Source organism: Papio anubis, chromosome 4, assembly GCF_008728515.1.
Source record: "Papio anubis isolate 15944 chromosome 4, Panubis1.0, whole genome shotgun sequence".
In the NCBI taxonomy this organism is placed as follows: Eukaryota; Metazoa; Chordata; class Mammalia; order Primates; family Cercopithecidae; genus Papio; species Papio anubis.
In genome coordinates, this window is record NC_044979.1 from 93,988,910 (window position 1) to 94,005,899 (window position 16,990).

General features: G+C 39.5%; 1 long non-coding RNA gene across 1 annotated transcript in view; it reads left to right on the forward strand.

Moving 5' to 3' along the window:
• LOC110742846 overlaps nt 1-16,505 on the forward strand; it is a 75,564-nt gene extending 59,059 nt beyond the window's left edge. The window contains exon 4 of the long non-coding RNA XR_002521017.2: nt 16,086-16,505. This is a non-coding gene — a long non-coding RNA (uncharacterized LOC110742846). The remainder of the gene's footprint in view (nt 1-16,085) is intronic.
• Nucleotides 16,506-16,990: the final 485 nt, after the last annotated feature.

A 16,990-nucleotide genomic window follows, 5' to 3' on the forward strand; every position in this document is an offset into this window, starting at 1 on the left:
TTGCTCTCACCCAGGTTGGAGTGCAGTGGTGTGATCATGACTCACTTCAGCCTCAATCTCTTGGGCTCAAGTGATCCTCCCACCTCAATCCCCCAAGTAGTTGGGACTACATGTGCATGCCACCACACCTGGCTAATTTTTGTACATTTTTGTAGTGACAGGGTTTCACCATGTTGCCCAGGCTGGCCTCGAACTCAAGCCATCTGCTTGCCTTGGCCTCCCAAAGTGCTAGGATTAAAGCCGTGAGCCACTGCACCCAGCCAATCTTTTTTTTAATCTCAATTTTATTTATTTCTGTTCTGATCTTTACTATTTCTTTCATTCTACAAATTTTGAGTTTGGTTTGTTCTTGCTTTCCTTGTTGCTTGAGGTGCATCATTAGGTTGTTTATTTGAAATCCTTCTAGTTTTTTTTGATATAGGCATTTATTACCATAAATTTGCCTCTTAATTCTGTTGTTTTCTGTGTCCCATAAGTTTTGGTAAGTTGTGTTTCCATTTTCATTTGTTTCAAGAAATTTTAAAATTTTACTCTTAGTGCCTTCTTCTACCCATTGATCATTTGAAAGCATGTTTAATTTCCATGCATTTATATAGTTTCAAGTGTTCCTCTTGTTGATGTGTAGTATTTTGTTGTAGTCAGATAAGATACATAATATGATTTCAATATTTCTAAATTTTTTTGAGACTTCTTTTGTGTCCTATCATATGGTCAATTCTGGAGAATGTTCTATGTGCTGATGAAAAGAAGGTGAATTCTTCAGCAGTTGGTTGAAATGTTGTATAAATGTCTGTTAGGTCATTTGGACTATGGTGAAGTTTAAATTTAATGTTTCTTTGTTGCTTTTAAGTTGAGATGATCTGTCTAATGCTGAGAGTAGGGTGTTGAAGTTCTCAACTATTATATTATTGTATTGGAGTCTATCTCTCCCTTTAATCAAATACTGTTTGCTTTAGATATCTGGGTGCTCTGGTGTTGGGTCCATGTATATTTACAGTTCTATATTCTCTTGCTTAGTTGATCTTTTTATTATTATATATTGTCCTTCTTTGTTTTTACAGTTTTTAATTTGAAGTCTGTTTTGTCTGATGTAAGTATAGCTACTCCTGCTCACTTTTGATTGCCACTTGCATGAATATCTTTTTCACTCCTTCATTATCAGTGTATGTGTGTCTTACAGGAGGCATGAATTTCTTGTAGACAGCATATACTAGGTTGGTGCAAAAGAAATTGCAGTTCTTGAAATTACTTTTTTAAAAATGACAAGACTGTGATTACTTTTGCACCAACCTAATAGCTTGGTCTTGTTTTTTATCCATTCAGTCAGTATATCTCTTCTAAATGATGAATTTAATTCATTTGCACTCAGATTTTTTATTGAAATGTTGAGGACTTATCCCTGTTATTTTAATGATTGTTTTCTGATTGTTTTGTGTATCTTTCTTTCTTACTTCCTCTCTCATTGTTTCTTTTTTTGTCTGCCTGTGATTTTCTGTAATGTTAAGGTTTGATTTCTTTTTCTCCTTTGTGTATTGGCTCTACCAATGAGTTTTATAGTTTTCCACGTTTTCATGATGGTAGTTATCCTCTTTTCACTTCTATATGTGAGACTCCCATTTCTTCTAAGGCCAGTCTAATGGTGATGAATTCCCTTAGTATTTATTTTTTTTGTGTGAAAGATTTTATTTCTTCTTCATTTCTGAATGATAGCTTTCCTGAGTACAATATTCTTGGGTGACAGTTTTTTTTTTTCTTTTAGTACTTTAAATATATCATCCCATTCTCTCCTGGCCTGTAAGATTTCTGCTGAGAAATCTCCTGCCAGTCTAGTGGGGATCCCTTATATGTGACTTAACACTTTTTTCTTCTGCTTTTAAAATCTTTGTCTATCGACAATTTGACTATAATGTGCCTTGGAGGGGACCTGCTTAAGTTAAATCTATTTTGAGTTTTCCTCACTTATTTCTTGTCTATTCTCTTTGTGGAATGTTATAGTACAAATATTTGTTTGCTTAATGGTGTCTCATATATCCTGTGGGCTTTCTTCATTCTTTTTAATTTTTTTTTGATCTGACTGTGTTATTTCAAAACCCCTGTCTTCAAGTTCAGACATTCTTCTGCTTGGTGTATTCTGTTCTAGACTAGATTGTGTTTTTTAATTTCTTGAAGCTTTTGATTGTGTTTTTAAATTTCATTCATTGAATTTGTCAGCTCTAGAATTGCTGCTTTTTAAAAATGATATCTATCTCTTTGTTGAATTTCTGATTCAAATAATATTTCTTCCCAGTATCATTGAATTATCTATCTGTTTTCTCTTGTAAGAAAGTTCCCTTAAGATTTTATTTGGAATTATTTTTTGTGGCATTTTATATATTTCCTTATGATTGGGGTCTGTTACTTGAGAATTATTGTTTTCCTTTGGAAGTGACATGCTTCTTTGCTTTTGCATGATTGTGTTCCTACATTGATTTTTATGCAGCTGGATATTTGCTTCTTCCAAATTTGTGGAGTAGGTTTTGTGGGAAAGGACTTATTCATTGGAATGGGTGTTAGCCTGTCATTTCATTGGGTTGTGTTGGCCTTGGTTCTAGATGGATGCAGTGGTGTAGTCTCCGTATAGTTTCCTCAGCTATAATCCATACTAATGGCATTTGTGAGTTTCTCAGAGGCCTAGGCTGACAGAGTTTGTGATGACAGTGTTGCAGCTTTGCCAGGAGAGGGCTCACTGAGCTATTTCTCAGGTTGAGGGCATATGCAGCTGGGTTTATGGTCAGGGGTGGATAGGGAGTACACACCCTGTGCTCCTAATCCAGGACAATGCAGCCATGTAAATTCCTGAAAGTTCTCCAAACTGGACTCAGGGCTTGTGAGGACTGTGGGATTCTCCTGTAGTAAGGACTATAGGTGTTTGCAGTGACAATGAGAACTGGTAGGGACCTTCTGCCTACCTTTTCCCCACAAATGTCCCTCCTATCTCTAGGCTGATCTGATCTGGGTGGAGGAGATGGGGCTACAGAGGCTGGGTGCCTCCATGTTGCTCTCCTGGACTTCCAATCACTACAAGTGTGCCTCTACTCTACTGCTGCACTCCAGCATTCTCCCTTAGACATGCCAGTCAAATCTTAGCTGTTTTTTCATTGCCTTGGTCCTTTCTTCTGGGAGGGAGTAGAGATGGCAGGCATCTTGCTGATGTCACTCTGCTTTTATTTTCTTTAAATGTAGCTATAGCCAGGCACGGTGACTCACACCTATAATCCCAGCACTTTGGGAGGCTGAGGTGGGTGAATTGCTTGAGCCCAGGAGTTCGAAACCAGCCTGGGCAACATAGCACAATCCCATCTCTACAAAAATTACAAAAATTAGCTGGGCGTGGTGGTCTGTTCCTGTAGTCCCAGCTACTTGGGAGGCTGAGGTAAGAGGATCACTTGAACCTGGCAGGTCAAGGTCAAGGCTGCAGTGAGCTGTGACCACACCACTGCACTCCAGCCTGGGTAACAGAGTGAGACTCTGTCTCAAAATAAATAAATAAATAAATAATAAAATGTGTGGCTACCAAAAAATTTAAAATTACATAGGTACTTAGTGGTATATTTCTATTGGATGGCACTGTGCTTGAGAGTAGGAGAAGAAAGGGTATTTTTGTAGTGATTGCTGTGGGTTGTACATTTGGACATCTTTAAATGTTTTTCAAAATGTTCATAGAGATTGGAATTTCTCTTCCGTTACTGGAATATATTAGGTACTGGGGATATGTTGGTGAACCAGTCAGAACTCTTGCAGACTGAACAGACCAGGGGACTTGCTTTTCTCTAGAGGTGTGTGTTGGGATAAATTGATGAGAAACAAAGAAGTTAAATGATATAATTAGGGATTCCATTATATGATGGAATAAAGGAGCATAAGTTGGGGAGTCTGCTTTAAATGTGGTTGTCAGAGGACACTACTCTGAGGGGATGTGATTACATTTTTAGGAGGAACCTGCTGTGGGAGGCACATAAAAGCCTCTACTCACAGTCACAGTCCTGCCTTACCTCTTCTAAGTTTAGGATTAAAAGTAGGCTTCACATTGCAATAGAAGGCTTTTCTAATTAGTTTTATTTTCTTCTCCTTCAATAAAAGAGTGTGACAATTTCTTAAGTTTGTCAGGTAGGGAGGCAGAGTCTGCAAGGATGAGTGCACTGATGATGCCCTGAAGACAGTGTTCCCGATAGTTTTTTGGGGAATTCCCTCAGCAGTTGGTCCACAGTGCCATTCAGCTCCCTTGGCATTTATTGAACTGCTTGTCTAAATGGGATGCTTAAAAATGTGCCATTCCTCTAGGATGGGTTTTAAGAGTCTTGCTTGTAAATAATGTTTCTTTTTTTCACACAACTTAAAAAAGGTTGGAAGTCTACTCTGAAATTGTGCTGTTAAATACAATTTAATCATCCCCATTTTATACATCCCCGTTTTATACATGAAGTCTTAAATACCATCCTGTGGCCGGGCGCGGTGGCTCAAGCCTGTAATCCCAGCACTTTGGGAGGCCGAGACGGGTGGATCACGAGTTCAGGAGATCGAGACCATCCTGGCTAACACAGTGAAACCCCGTCTCTACTAAGAAATACAAAAAACTAGCTGGGCGAGGTGGCGGGCGCCTGTAGTCCCAGCTACTCGGGAGGCTGAGGCCGGAGAATGGCGTGAACCCGGGAGGCGGAGCTTGCAGTGAGCTGAGATCCGGCCACTGCACTCCAGCCTGGGGTACAGAGTGAGACTCTCTCTCAAAAAAAAAAAAAAAAAACAAAAAAAACAAAAAAAACAAAAAAAAACCATCCTGTACTTCAGTTTTTAAATAATAATAATTATAATAAAAATAATGGGATAGTGTTAATGAAGCATATGGTATGTGCTAGAATGCTTTACATACATCATCTCATTTAATCCTCACAGCATGAAGAAGCTGTATAGTTTGGTGGTGAGTCATTCTCGGATTGCTTGGGGTCGAGTCTTAGTTCTGTTAAGCAACTTGACTGCTAGCAAACTTAGGCAAATTACTCAATTTCTTCCCTCATTCACTCATCTGTAAAGTGAGGATAATAGATTCTACTCAGTGTATCTCATGGGGTTAGGGGAAAAATGAAATAATATATGCAATGTGTTTAGAGCAATGCCTCATCTGTATTAAGCCCTATGGTATGGGTAGCAATTATTGAAATAAAGTAACACCACCATTAGCCCCATTGAACACATGAGAAAACTAAAGTTCACATTAAGTCTCCTGCCCAAGGTCACATACCAAGGAAGTGACTTCTCCCACTGCTACATTGAGATACCATGACTGTTGTCTGTTGGCCTGCAATACTTCCAGGTTTGGGGAGGTTTGAAAAATAAGGAATACCAACTTGTTTTTTGCCCTGGGCTCCCTAGGACCATATGCTGTAGTGGGCTGGAAAAATTAGATTTTTGGCAATTTCATTCTGTAACTGTAAAGTAGACCTTTTCCTGCTAATAGCATCTTTCCTAACTATATTTCTTAGTATGAGATGACAGTATGGACAGGACAATCAGAGGCTTAGCAGAATGACTAGTTGTTTTGCTTTGGAGCTTGTTTCTTAAACCTCAGGGAAAGAAAAAAAATCCATCTGTTAGGTTAACTTTCTGGAAATGTCTTTCCTAGAGATGAGGAGGAGAGCTATGGAGTCCGACAGGTCTGGGTTTGCATCATGGCATTTGCACTCCCTTGGTCATTCATAATTTCGAAACTTAGTTTCTTCATGTATAAAATGGGGTTGATGATAATGCCTACCTCATAGAGTTGTTCTGAGGATTGAGTGAGATAACATAATAACCCAACAAAAAGATAGATAATATGAACTCGGGGTTATATCAACAACTATTTATAATGATTATCCCCACATTAATAAATAAGGTAATATGTACGCTTGTTATGTAATACTGGTTTAATAAATGTAAGCTGCCATAATTCAGTTCTCCAATGACTCTTGAGTCTTTGGTTTAGATGAGCATGTTCTACTGTTAGAGAACCGAACATTGCCTAGTTGGCATTAGGCACATGGAATTACCTGTCACTGCCCTTAAGTCTCTTTGCTTCTGGGAGAGCTTATGGCATCTCCCACCTTGAACTAAAGGTCAATTTGCTGACTGTTGGAATAATATTGGCTCTTACGCTCTTCTAGAATCTATTAATCTTGCCATCTAGTAAACAACAGAGCCTAGACCTTTATTCTGAGATCTAGGCCTATCTATCCAACTATCTATTTGGCTTCTCTGTGTGGTTGCCTTACAAATTTGGCCAAAATCTGGCCCAAATAGAGTTCACCATATGTTCCTTCAAATCTGTTTCCTTCTCCCAGTATCTGATCTCAGTAAATATCAACATCTACTATGTTACACAAAGAAGAAAGGTCAAGTCTTCCTTGGCCCCTCTGTTCCCCTTACCTGCTATAGCCTGTCAATCTCACCAAGTCTTGTTCATTCTTTTTTACATATATCTTTCTTGAATCTGCCTGCTTCTCTGCATCCCATTGCTGTGACCCTGGTCTTTCTCCTGGATTATCACCTTAACCCCCCAACTGGACTGCTGACCTCAGTGTCACCCTCTTCCCATCCATTCTCTCTCTCTTCTGCAGGCAGATCATCTTTTAATGACATTCCCCTGTTTAGTTCCTGCAGAGGCTTCCAATTGCCTATAGGGTAATGCCCCATATTTTTGTCATAAGCAACAAGACCTTGTATACTCCAACCCTGCCTAGCCCTCTTGCTCTACCTGCTGCCCTCTGGATCTAATGTAGACTCTCTCCCACTCTGGGGCTTCACACACACTGCCCCTTCTGCTGGGAATGGACTCTTCCAACTCCTTTTCCCTGACCCCCCCTTTCCCAGCTACTTCAGGTCTTGGCACGAATATTTAAAATATGTCTTTCAAAGGCAAGTATTATTCAACTATAACTACATACCCCCTTGCCAAGTTGAGCCCCTGTGTTATATGCGTATAAGTCTTGTGTAAATATTCACCACATTTGTGATTATTTGCTTACTATCTATGTTCTTTGCTAGAATATAAAGTCCGTGAAGGTTTTAAAATTTTGCTTAAACCAGAAGGGCTTATCATCCTGTATCTAATCCAGTTACCTTAATTTACTTATTAAGAAAATGGAGCCCATGGAGTAGAGTCTTCAGTTCCCTAATTTGTACATTTTCCATGAATGTAACTGAAATGCGAATGGGCAATTTAATCCCCCTAAACATTTGTTGGTTTAGAGCAACTTCCCAATGTGGGGAAAGGGTGAGTGAGAGACCCTTCCAGTAGCCCACAGCCCCACCATGGAACTGTACAATTCTGGCCATGGGAGAACCACGTGAACCTCCTAACCCCTGAAACAAACCCAGTGAGCTGCTGGAAGACCACGGGATGTCACTGCTCCAGTTCCCACTGCTGGGTCCCACACCTTTTCTGAGACCTAAGCAGATAATACAGCAAGATGCCATTTTCAAACCTAGTCTTTGGCAGACTGCACACTGTTCTGGGGCCCAATGGTGCCAGAACTGAGGCATTACAGAAATGTGAGCTATTGTTCCTGAGGCTGGGGAGCATGCTGGGAGTGCTACCACAGGCAGGGCTAAGAAATGAGTGAGGTGTGGGCTGCAGCTGCTGGTGCCAGGAAGCGAGCAGGATGTGAGTTGCATCTGGAATTTGGTTGTCAGCTTGGCAGAGGCTCCTGCAGCTGGGGTTGATGTATGAGCTAGGCATGAAGTACCACCACCAGGGTGGGAGCAAGCCCTGCTGGAACTAGTGTGTGAAAGGGACACACGTTCCTTACCCACTGGCCCAGGCTGTGGTCACCAAGGGCAGCCCCATCCTCCCAGTGGCAGGGCTTCAGTGCAGCTGCTGCCACCCCTCACCTCAGCATTCTGCCTAGGGCCTGAGGATTGCTCCACCCCTGCCAATGATGACTGGTGCCTGCTGCCACCACTGGGGGGCCTGAGCACAAGCCTGTCCAGCCCAGTTTTATCCCCTCTCAGACAGAGCATATAGCCCCAGGTCCTGGGGATTGCCAACCCCATCCACAACTTTGGGCACCTGGGCACTTCTCCTAGGGGCCTAAGGTTGGAATTAAACTCCTGGCTGCTATCACCTCAGCTTGCACCTACTTGCAAGCACCACCTGAGGACCTGGGGACTGGTCTACTCAGCTCATCGCAGCCTCTGCCAACATCAATAGATACCATTCAGGACCCAGAGAATCGTCCTGCCACTGCTGTGGCCATTCCTCATCCCATACTGGCTGCACAGAGGCCTAAGCACCTGCCCACCTACTCAGTCCACCACTGCCACTGCTGACATCCAAGCAAGTCACCTGAAGGCTCAAGACCTGGCCTGTCAGTGACTGTAACACAGGTGCCACCCTGGGGCACAAAGATAGGCATACTCATCCCACCACTACCACCACCAGAGATTGAAGATTGGCCCACCTGGCATTTCAGTCCTCAGCAAAACTTCACTACAGCCTCCACTAATAACCATGCCCTAACCTCCTGAGGATATCACAGACACCACTGACAATGTTTAGAGCCAAAGAAATCGTACAGAGACTACACTACTGCATGTATTGAGAATCAAAGTCAATGTGTCCTATATAACCAATGCCATAGATATATCTTCAGGAAAAAGTTATGCCTTGCCAAGTAAATTCAAAAATAGGAAGAAACAACCATTACACCATATGCACAGATATTAACATAAGGGCACAAGGCATATGAAGAAGCAAAGACATATGACACTTCCAAAGGAACACAATAATTCTCTAGTAATTTGATTTTGAATCAAAATAAGTTTTCAAAGTCTCTGATAAAGAATTCAAAATATTGATTTTAAAGAAGCTCAGTTAGATATAAGAGAATTCTGAAAAACAATACAAATAAATTAGGAAAACAATTCAGGATATGAATGAGAAATTTACAAAAGAGAAAGATATTTTTAAAAAGAACCAAAATAAAAATTCTGGAACTGAAGAATTCATTGAAAAAAATACAGAATACATTTGAAATCGTCAGCAATAAAGTAGATCAGACAGAAGAAAGAATCGCAGAACTTGAATATAAGTCTTGGGTCCCACAACTTTTGAAAGTTTTTTGAAGTAATCCAGTCAGACAAAAGTTTTTTTAAAAAAGAATTAAAAAAAAATGAGCAAAGCACTAATCACATTTGGAGCAACATAAACTGATTGAATATTTCAATGATTGATATTACTGAGACTGAAGAGACAAAGGAGTGGAAAACCCACTTAATGAAATAACAGATGAACACTTCTCAAGTCTAACTAGAGACTTAGACATCAAGATACAGAAGGCTAAGTATTCCAGGCAGATATAATACAACAAGGTCTTCTCCATGGCACATTTTAGTTCAAAGTCAAAGACAAAGACCAAATTCTATAAAACAGCAAGAGAAAAGTGTCTACTTACCTATAAAGGAAAATCAATTTGATGAACATTGGATTTCTCAGTAGAAACCTTACAGGACAGAAGAGAATGGGATGGTATATTCAAAGTGCTAAAAGAAAGAAACTTTCAGCCAAGCAAAATTATCCTCCTCCAATGAAGGAGAAATAAAATCCTTCCTAGACAACAAGTGTGACTGAATTCATTAAAACTAGAGCAGTTCTACAAGAAATGCACAAAGGATTCCTAAACCTGGAAGTGAAGTACATTTACCATCATGAAAACACACAGAAGTATAAAACTCACTAGCAAAGCAATTACACAAAGGAGGACAAGAAAAGGACTCAAATGATAACCTTTAGAGGAATCGATTAAACCACAATGACAATAGTAAGAAAAAGGAAAGGAACAAATAATATATGAAACAACCAGAAAACAATAAGAAGACAGGAAAAAAAGCCTCACATATCAATAATAACCTCTAATGTAAATAAATTCTCCACTTAAAAGACATAGAATGGCTGAATGGATAAAAGTAAACAAAAAGAAAAACCTTATCATCTGACTATATGCAGCTTACAAGAAACTAACCTTAATAGTAAAGACACATATAGACTAAGAGTAAAGGGATAGAAAAATATATTCCACACAAATGGAAAGCAAAACCAGGCAGGGATAGCTATAGTTATATCAGATGAAAAGGTCTTTAAATCAACAACAGTTAAAAAAGGACCAATAAGGTCATTATATAATGACAAAGGGATCAATCCAGCAGGAGGCCATAACAATTCTAAATATATGCATACAACACTAGAGTACCCATTATCATAAAGCAAATATTACTAAATCTAAAGAGACAGATAGACTGCAATACAGTAATAATGGGAGCCTCCAATACGCCATTCTCAGCATTAGATAGATCATCAACACAGAAAATCAACAAAGAAACAGTGGGTTCAAACTGAACTTTGGACAAAATGGTCCTAATAGACACTTACAGAATATTTTATTCAACAATTGCAGAATATACATTCTTTACATCAGCACATGGAATAATCTGTAGGACAGACCATATGATAGGCCACAAAACAAGTGTCAACAAATTTAAAAATATCAAAATCATATCAGTTATTTTCTTGGACCACAATGGAGTAAAACTAGAAACTAACACAAAAAGGAACTTTGGAAACTGTCCAAATAAGTGGAAACTAAACAACTTGCACCTGAATGATCACCGGTTCAATGAATATATTAGTATGGACATCAAAAAATTTCTTGAAACAAATGAAAATGAAAACATAACATACCAAAACCTGTGGGACATAGCAAAAACAGTGCTAAGAGGGACCTTTATAGCAATAAATGCCTACATTGAAAAGGTAGAAAGATTATGAACTAACAGTATAACAGTGCATATTAAGGAAGTAGAAAAGCATGAACAAACCAAATCCAAAATTAGCAGAAGAAAAGAATAAAGATCAGAGCAGAACTAAATGAAATGAGACTGAAAACATCACAAAGCATCAACAAAATTAGTTCTTTGAAAAGAGAAACAAAATTGATAAACCACTAGCTAAAGTAACAAAAAAAAAGAGGAGAGAAGACCCAAATAAACAAAATGAAAAAGGAAATATACCCTTTTTCTCATACCTGAAAAATACAGACGATCATCAGAGACTATTATGAACAATTATATGCTGAGAAACTGGAAAACTTAGAGGAAATAGATGAATCCCTAGAAGCATACAACCTACAAAGATGTAATCAGGAACAAATAGAAACTTGAACATACCAATATTGAGTAGCAAGATTCCATCGGTAATAAAAAGTCTCCAAACAAAGAAAAGCTCAGGAGTGGATGGATTCGCAGTTGAACTCTACTAAACATACAAAGAAGAAAAATACCATTCTCTTAAAACTATTCCAACAATGTCTCAGAGAAGGGAATTCTCTCCAACTCATCCTATGAGGCCAGTATCACCCTGATACTAAAGCCAGATAAAGACAAACCACAACAACAAAAACATTTCAGGCCAGTATCTCTGATGAACATTGACACAAAAATAATCAAAAAAGTACTAGCAAACCACATCCAACAGTGCATTGAAAAGACAATATACAATGATCAAGTGAGACTTTCCCCAGGAATACAAGAGATAGTTCAATATATGCAAATCAATAAAGGTGATACATCATCACATCATCAGGATGAAGAACAAAAACCATATGATTAGCTTAGTAGACACAGATAAAACATTTGATAAAATTCAACATCTCTTCATTATAAAAATTCTATAACTGAGGATAGAAAACAACAAAGGCCATATGGAACAAACCCACAGGTAACATAATACTGAATGGGGAAAAGTTGAAAGCCTTTTCTCTAAGAACTGGAAAAAGACAAAGATGCCAACTTTCACCACTTCCATTCAACATGGTACTAGAAGTCCTTGCCAGGGCAATTAGGCAAGAGAAAGGGAAAAAAGCATCCAAATTGGAAAAGAAGTCAAATTGTCCCTCTTTGCTGATGATATGATCTTATATCTACAAAAACCTAAAGAATCCACCAATAAACTCTTATATTTGATAAATTAATTCAGTCAAGTTGCAGGATACAAAATCTATGTACGAAAATCAGTAGCATCTCTATACACCAATAATGATCTAGCTGAGAAAGAAATCAAGAAAGCAGCACCACTTACTATACCTACAATAAAACAAAACAAAACAAAACAAAAACCTAGGAGATTATCTTCGGAAATGAGAGATATCTACAAGGAAAACTATAAAATAGTGATAAAAAATTGATGATGACACAAATAAATGGAAACACATCAGTGTTCATGGTTTTGAAGAATTAATATAGTTATAATGATCATATTGCCCCAATCTATAGATTCAATGGAATTCCTATGAAAATACCAATGTAACTCTTAGCAGAATTAGAAAAAACAATCCTAAAATTCATGTGGAGCCAAAAGAAAGCCCAAATAGCAAAAGCAATTCTGAGGAAGAACAGCAAAGCTGGAGGCATTACATTACCTGACTTCAAAATGTATTACAAGGCTATAGTAACCCAAACAGCATGATATTGGTATAAAAATAGACATGTAGACCAGTGGAACAGAATAAGGGAAACTATTAATAACGCCACTTATTTACAGCCAGTTGATTTTCAACAAAGTCAACAAGAAGTCACATTGGGAAAAGGATACCCTCTTCAACTAAAGGTCCTGGGAAAATTGGATAGCCACATGCGGAAGAATGAATCTGGATCCTTGTCTCTCATCATATTTAAATATAAACTCCAAATGGATTAAAGACTTAAACATAAGACTCCAAACTATAAAAATACTGAAACAAAACCTAGGGAAATCTCTCCTAGACATTGGTCTAGGCAAATAATTTATGACTGAGACCTCAAAAGTATAGGCAACCAAACAAAAATAGATAAATGGGACTATATTATATTAAAAAGTTTCTGCACAGCAAAGGAAACAATCAACAAAGTGAAGTGACAACCTGTTGAATGAGAGAAAATATTTGCAAACTATTCATCTGACAAGATGAATCTCGGCACATGACTAATGTAGAAACTATACAAGGAACTCAAACAACTCAATAGGAAAAAAAACTCAATCCCATTAAAAAGTGAGCAAAGCACATGAATAGTCATTGCTCAAAGGAAGACATACAAATGGCCAACAGGTATATGATAAAATGCTGAACACCACTAATCATCAGAGAAATGAAAATTTAAACCGCAATGAGATATCATCTTACCCCAGTTAGAATGACTATATTAAAAAGACAAAAAATAACAGATATTGATGAGGATGTGGAGATAAAAGAACTGTTATACCCATTGGTGGGAATGTAAACTAGTGCAGCCACTACGTACATAGTGGTGGTGGAAAGCCTCACTGAGGTGACATCTCAGTAAAGACCTGACTAAAATGAGGTAGAAAGCATGTGACTATCTGTGGAAAGAGCATTTCATACAAAGGGAATGGCACGTGAAAAGGCCCTGAGGCAGGAGTGTGCCTGAATGTCAGTGGAACAGCAAGGATGGTGCCACGTTTGAAGCAAAGTGAATGGCATTGGGGGAAAGAAACAACAGGAGATAAACTCAGAGAGGTAACAGGGCCACCTTATGGAAAGAATTTGGATTGTCTCCTGACTGTATGGAAGGCTGCTGGAGGGTTTTAAGCACTGAATGGCAAGGTCTGATTTATAGCCATTTGAGGAAGATGGCTGATGAGAAAGCAAGTCAGAGACAGTTAGAAAGCTTAAACATAAATCTCCATTTTGGAACAATTTTTTTTTTTTTGGAGACGGAGTCTCACTCTGTTGCCCAGGCTGGCATGCAGTGGCGAGATCCCGGCTCACTGCAACCTCCGCCTCCTGGGTTCAAGTGATTCTCCTGCCTCAGCCTCCTGAGTAGCTGGGATTACAGGCATGTGCCACCACACCCAGCTCATTTTGTATATTTAGTAGAGGCAGGGTTTCACCGTGTTAGCCAGGCTGATCTCGAACTCTCAATCTCAGGTGATCTGCTCTCTTCTGTCTCCCAAAGTGCTGGGATTACAGGCATGAGCCACTGTGCCTGGCTGGAACAATTTAATTGATCATTTGAATCTGGAAAAATTACAAAGCTTCCTGTCTAGAACTGGCTCTTAGGGGAATTTCATTTGCCTTGTGTTGATGGCCTTCTCTCCCCAACCCTTAATAGACAAAACCTCATGTTAAATAAATTGACAGAGAAAAATTGTCTCAGTAAAATGATGGATCCTGAACATCTTACTGGACAAATACTGGGTCTCCTTTCAAATGCATGTCATCAGAATCCTTTACAAACGGCTCTTTTACAGGTTGCTGAGGTGCAACCATAAGGCACCCCCTTTCCTCCCTGAGTTTTACAAGTCACCCTCCACTGGCTGGAGTGGCCAAGCCTCCATCCCTCCTGACCACAAAGTAATTCTTCAGTAGATACTAGGTTGGTACTAATATGCAAGAGGAACTTTGCACAGCATGCAAACAAACAAACAAACAAATAAAACTTTTGCTGCGTAAATAAACTGGGTGTAGTGGTTGTCCAGCCTCTGGCTGTGGGTTCCTAATCTTTCTGCCTTCCTGCCCAGCTATTTTTAGGAAACGGACAAAGTCTGTGTACAATGCTGAGTCCATTGTCTTACATTCCACAGCACCCAGGCCAGGGGTCTCTCTCTGAGTCCACCCAGAACAGAATCCAGCTCAAAGCTGGCTAGGCTTGTTTGCAGCTTCAGGGGACAGACGTTACTTTGGACTGAAGCTCACGACCTTTGCACTGGGTGTCCTGTTAGTCAGGAATCTTGTAAGACCCCATGGAGGGGACTAGAGCGTTGCTATAGTGACAGAGATGGAATTTCCTTGCAGTTCCTGGTGGGTGAATGTTCAGAGCAGTTTTTTATTTGATTTAGAAAGCTGTAGAAATGTGACATTTTAAAACTCAAGTGTTGTGGAGTTATATCCATGCCCACTGTGCCAGCACGGTCATCTGGGCAGAGCTGTGTGGGTTTCTAGTTAAAAGCCACAAAGTTCAGCAGTCATCTCAGGTGTGTGACTGATTACTGTGCCCTGCCAGGTTTCTGAGGCTCAGCACACATCACAGAGGTGAAATACTGCCAAAGTCACTCATTTGTTTTGACAGTGATGAGGGTAGTGGAAGGCGCTGGGCCTCTTTGCTTCCCTCAAAATATAAGCTGCCCAACCCTACTCTTGGCTTCTGTATAACCATGGGGGATGAGAGGATCACAGATGAGAGAATGTAATACAAACTGATAAAAATCATAACTGCTGGGTACGGTGGCTCACGTCTGTAATCCCAACACTTTGGAAGGCCGAGGGCAGACAGATCACTTGAGGTCAGGAGTTCGAAACTAGCCTGGCCAACATGGTGAAACTCCCATCTCTGCTAAAAATACAAAAAAATTAGCCGGGTGTGGTGGCGGGCACCTGTAATCCCAGCTACTCAGGAGGCCGAGGCAGGAGAATCGCTTGAACCCAGGAGGCGGTGGTTGCAGTGAGCTGAGATTATACCACTGCATTCCAGCCTCTCAACAGAGTGAGACTCCATCTCAAAATAATATTATAATAATAATAATAATAATAATAATAACAACTGGCATTTGCACAGCCCTTTAGAGTCTTCATACACTGTTTCAGTTGGGCCTCACACTATGAAGTGAGAGGGGAAGGTTTATTATTATCATCCAACTTTTACTGGTGAGGAAGCTGAAGCTCAGGGAGGTTGAGATGTGTTCCAGATCATACAGCAATGAAGTTCTACCTTGCGGCAGAACAAGGGCTGACGCCTGCTAAACTCAGTGCAACTCATCTCTGTTCCCTGGGGTAGCTTTTCTTCTTAACGCCGCTTTATATTTTAGTGAACTGAGGCACAGAAAGGTTCATTAATTTGCCCAAGTTCACACCACTCAGATTCCAACCAGACCTCTGACTTCAGAGTCCATGCTCTTTTTTTAAAACTTATTTTTAATTTTTTAACATCATTTTAAAATATTTGTTTTTAATGTTAATTGACAAATAATAATTTTGTACATTTATGGGGCATAATATGATTTTTTAAAACTTTCAATTTTATTTTAGGTATGGGGGTACCTGTGCAGATTTGTTACATGGGAATGTTGGTGATGCTGAGGTGTGGAGTATGGAGTGAGTCACCCAGGTAGTGAGCATACTACCTGATAGGTAATTTTTAAACCTACCCCCCTCCCTCCACCTTTCAGAAGTCCAAGTGTCTATTGTTCCAATATTTATGTCCATGTGTGTTCAATGTTTAGCTTCAATTTATAAGTGAGACCATGCAGTGTTTGGTTCTTTCCTCCATTAATTTGCTTAGGATTATGGCCTCTAGCTCCATCCATGTTGCTTCAAAAGACATGATTTCATTCTTTTTATGGATGGTTTAGTAGTATTTTCTGGTGTATATGAACCATGTTTTCTTTATCCAGTGTACCATTGATGGGCATCTGGGTTGATTCCGTGTCTTTGCTATTGTGAACAGTACAACAGTGAGCATAAGAGTGCATGTGTCTTTTTGGTGGAGTGATTTATTTTCTTTTGGGTATATGTTCATTAATGGGATTGCTGAGTTGAATGGTGGTGCTATTTTAAGTTCTTTGAGACATCTCCACACTGCTTTCCACAGTGGCTGGACTAACCTCATTTATTTTGAGTCCATGCTCTTAATGAATGTTTGGGCTTCAGAATGAAGCAATCCTACTGAACAAGGCATTATGACATGTGCTGTGTATTTTTTTTTTTTTTTTGCATGTGTATCTGTATAGGCAGATAAATGGAGAATGCTATATCTACAAATCCCAAATCTTATTTGAGAGAATCCTGAAGAATCTGGGAAACACAACCTGGGGCTGTGTGCTCCATTCTACAGGGGATCAGCGTGCAGTCAGATTTGGTTGCAAATGACTTACGAGCCCCAAAAAGCAAAATTGGAGTGGTGGAGAAGAACTGATGGGAAATACATGAGTGTA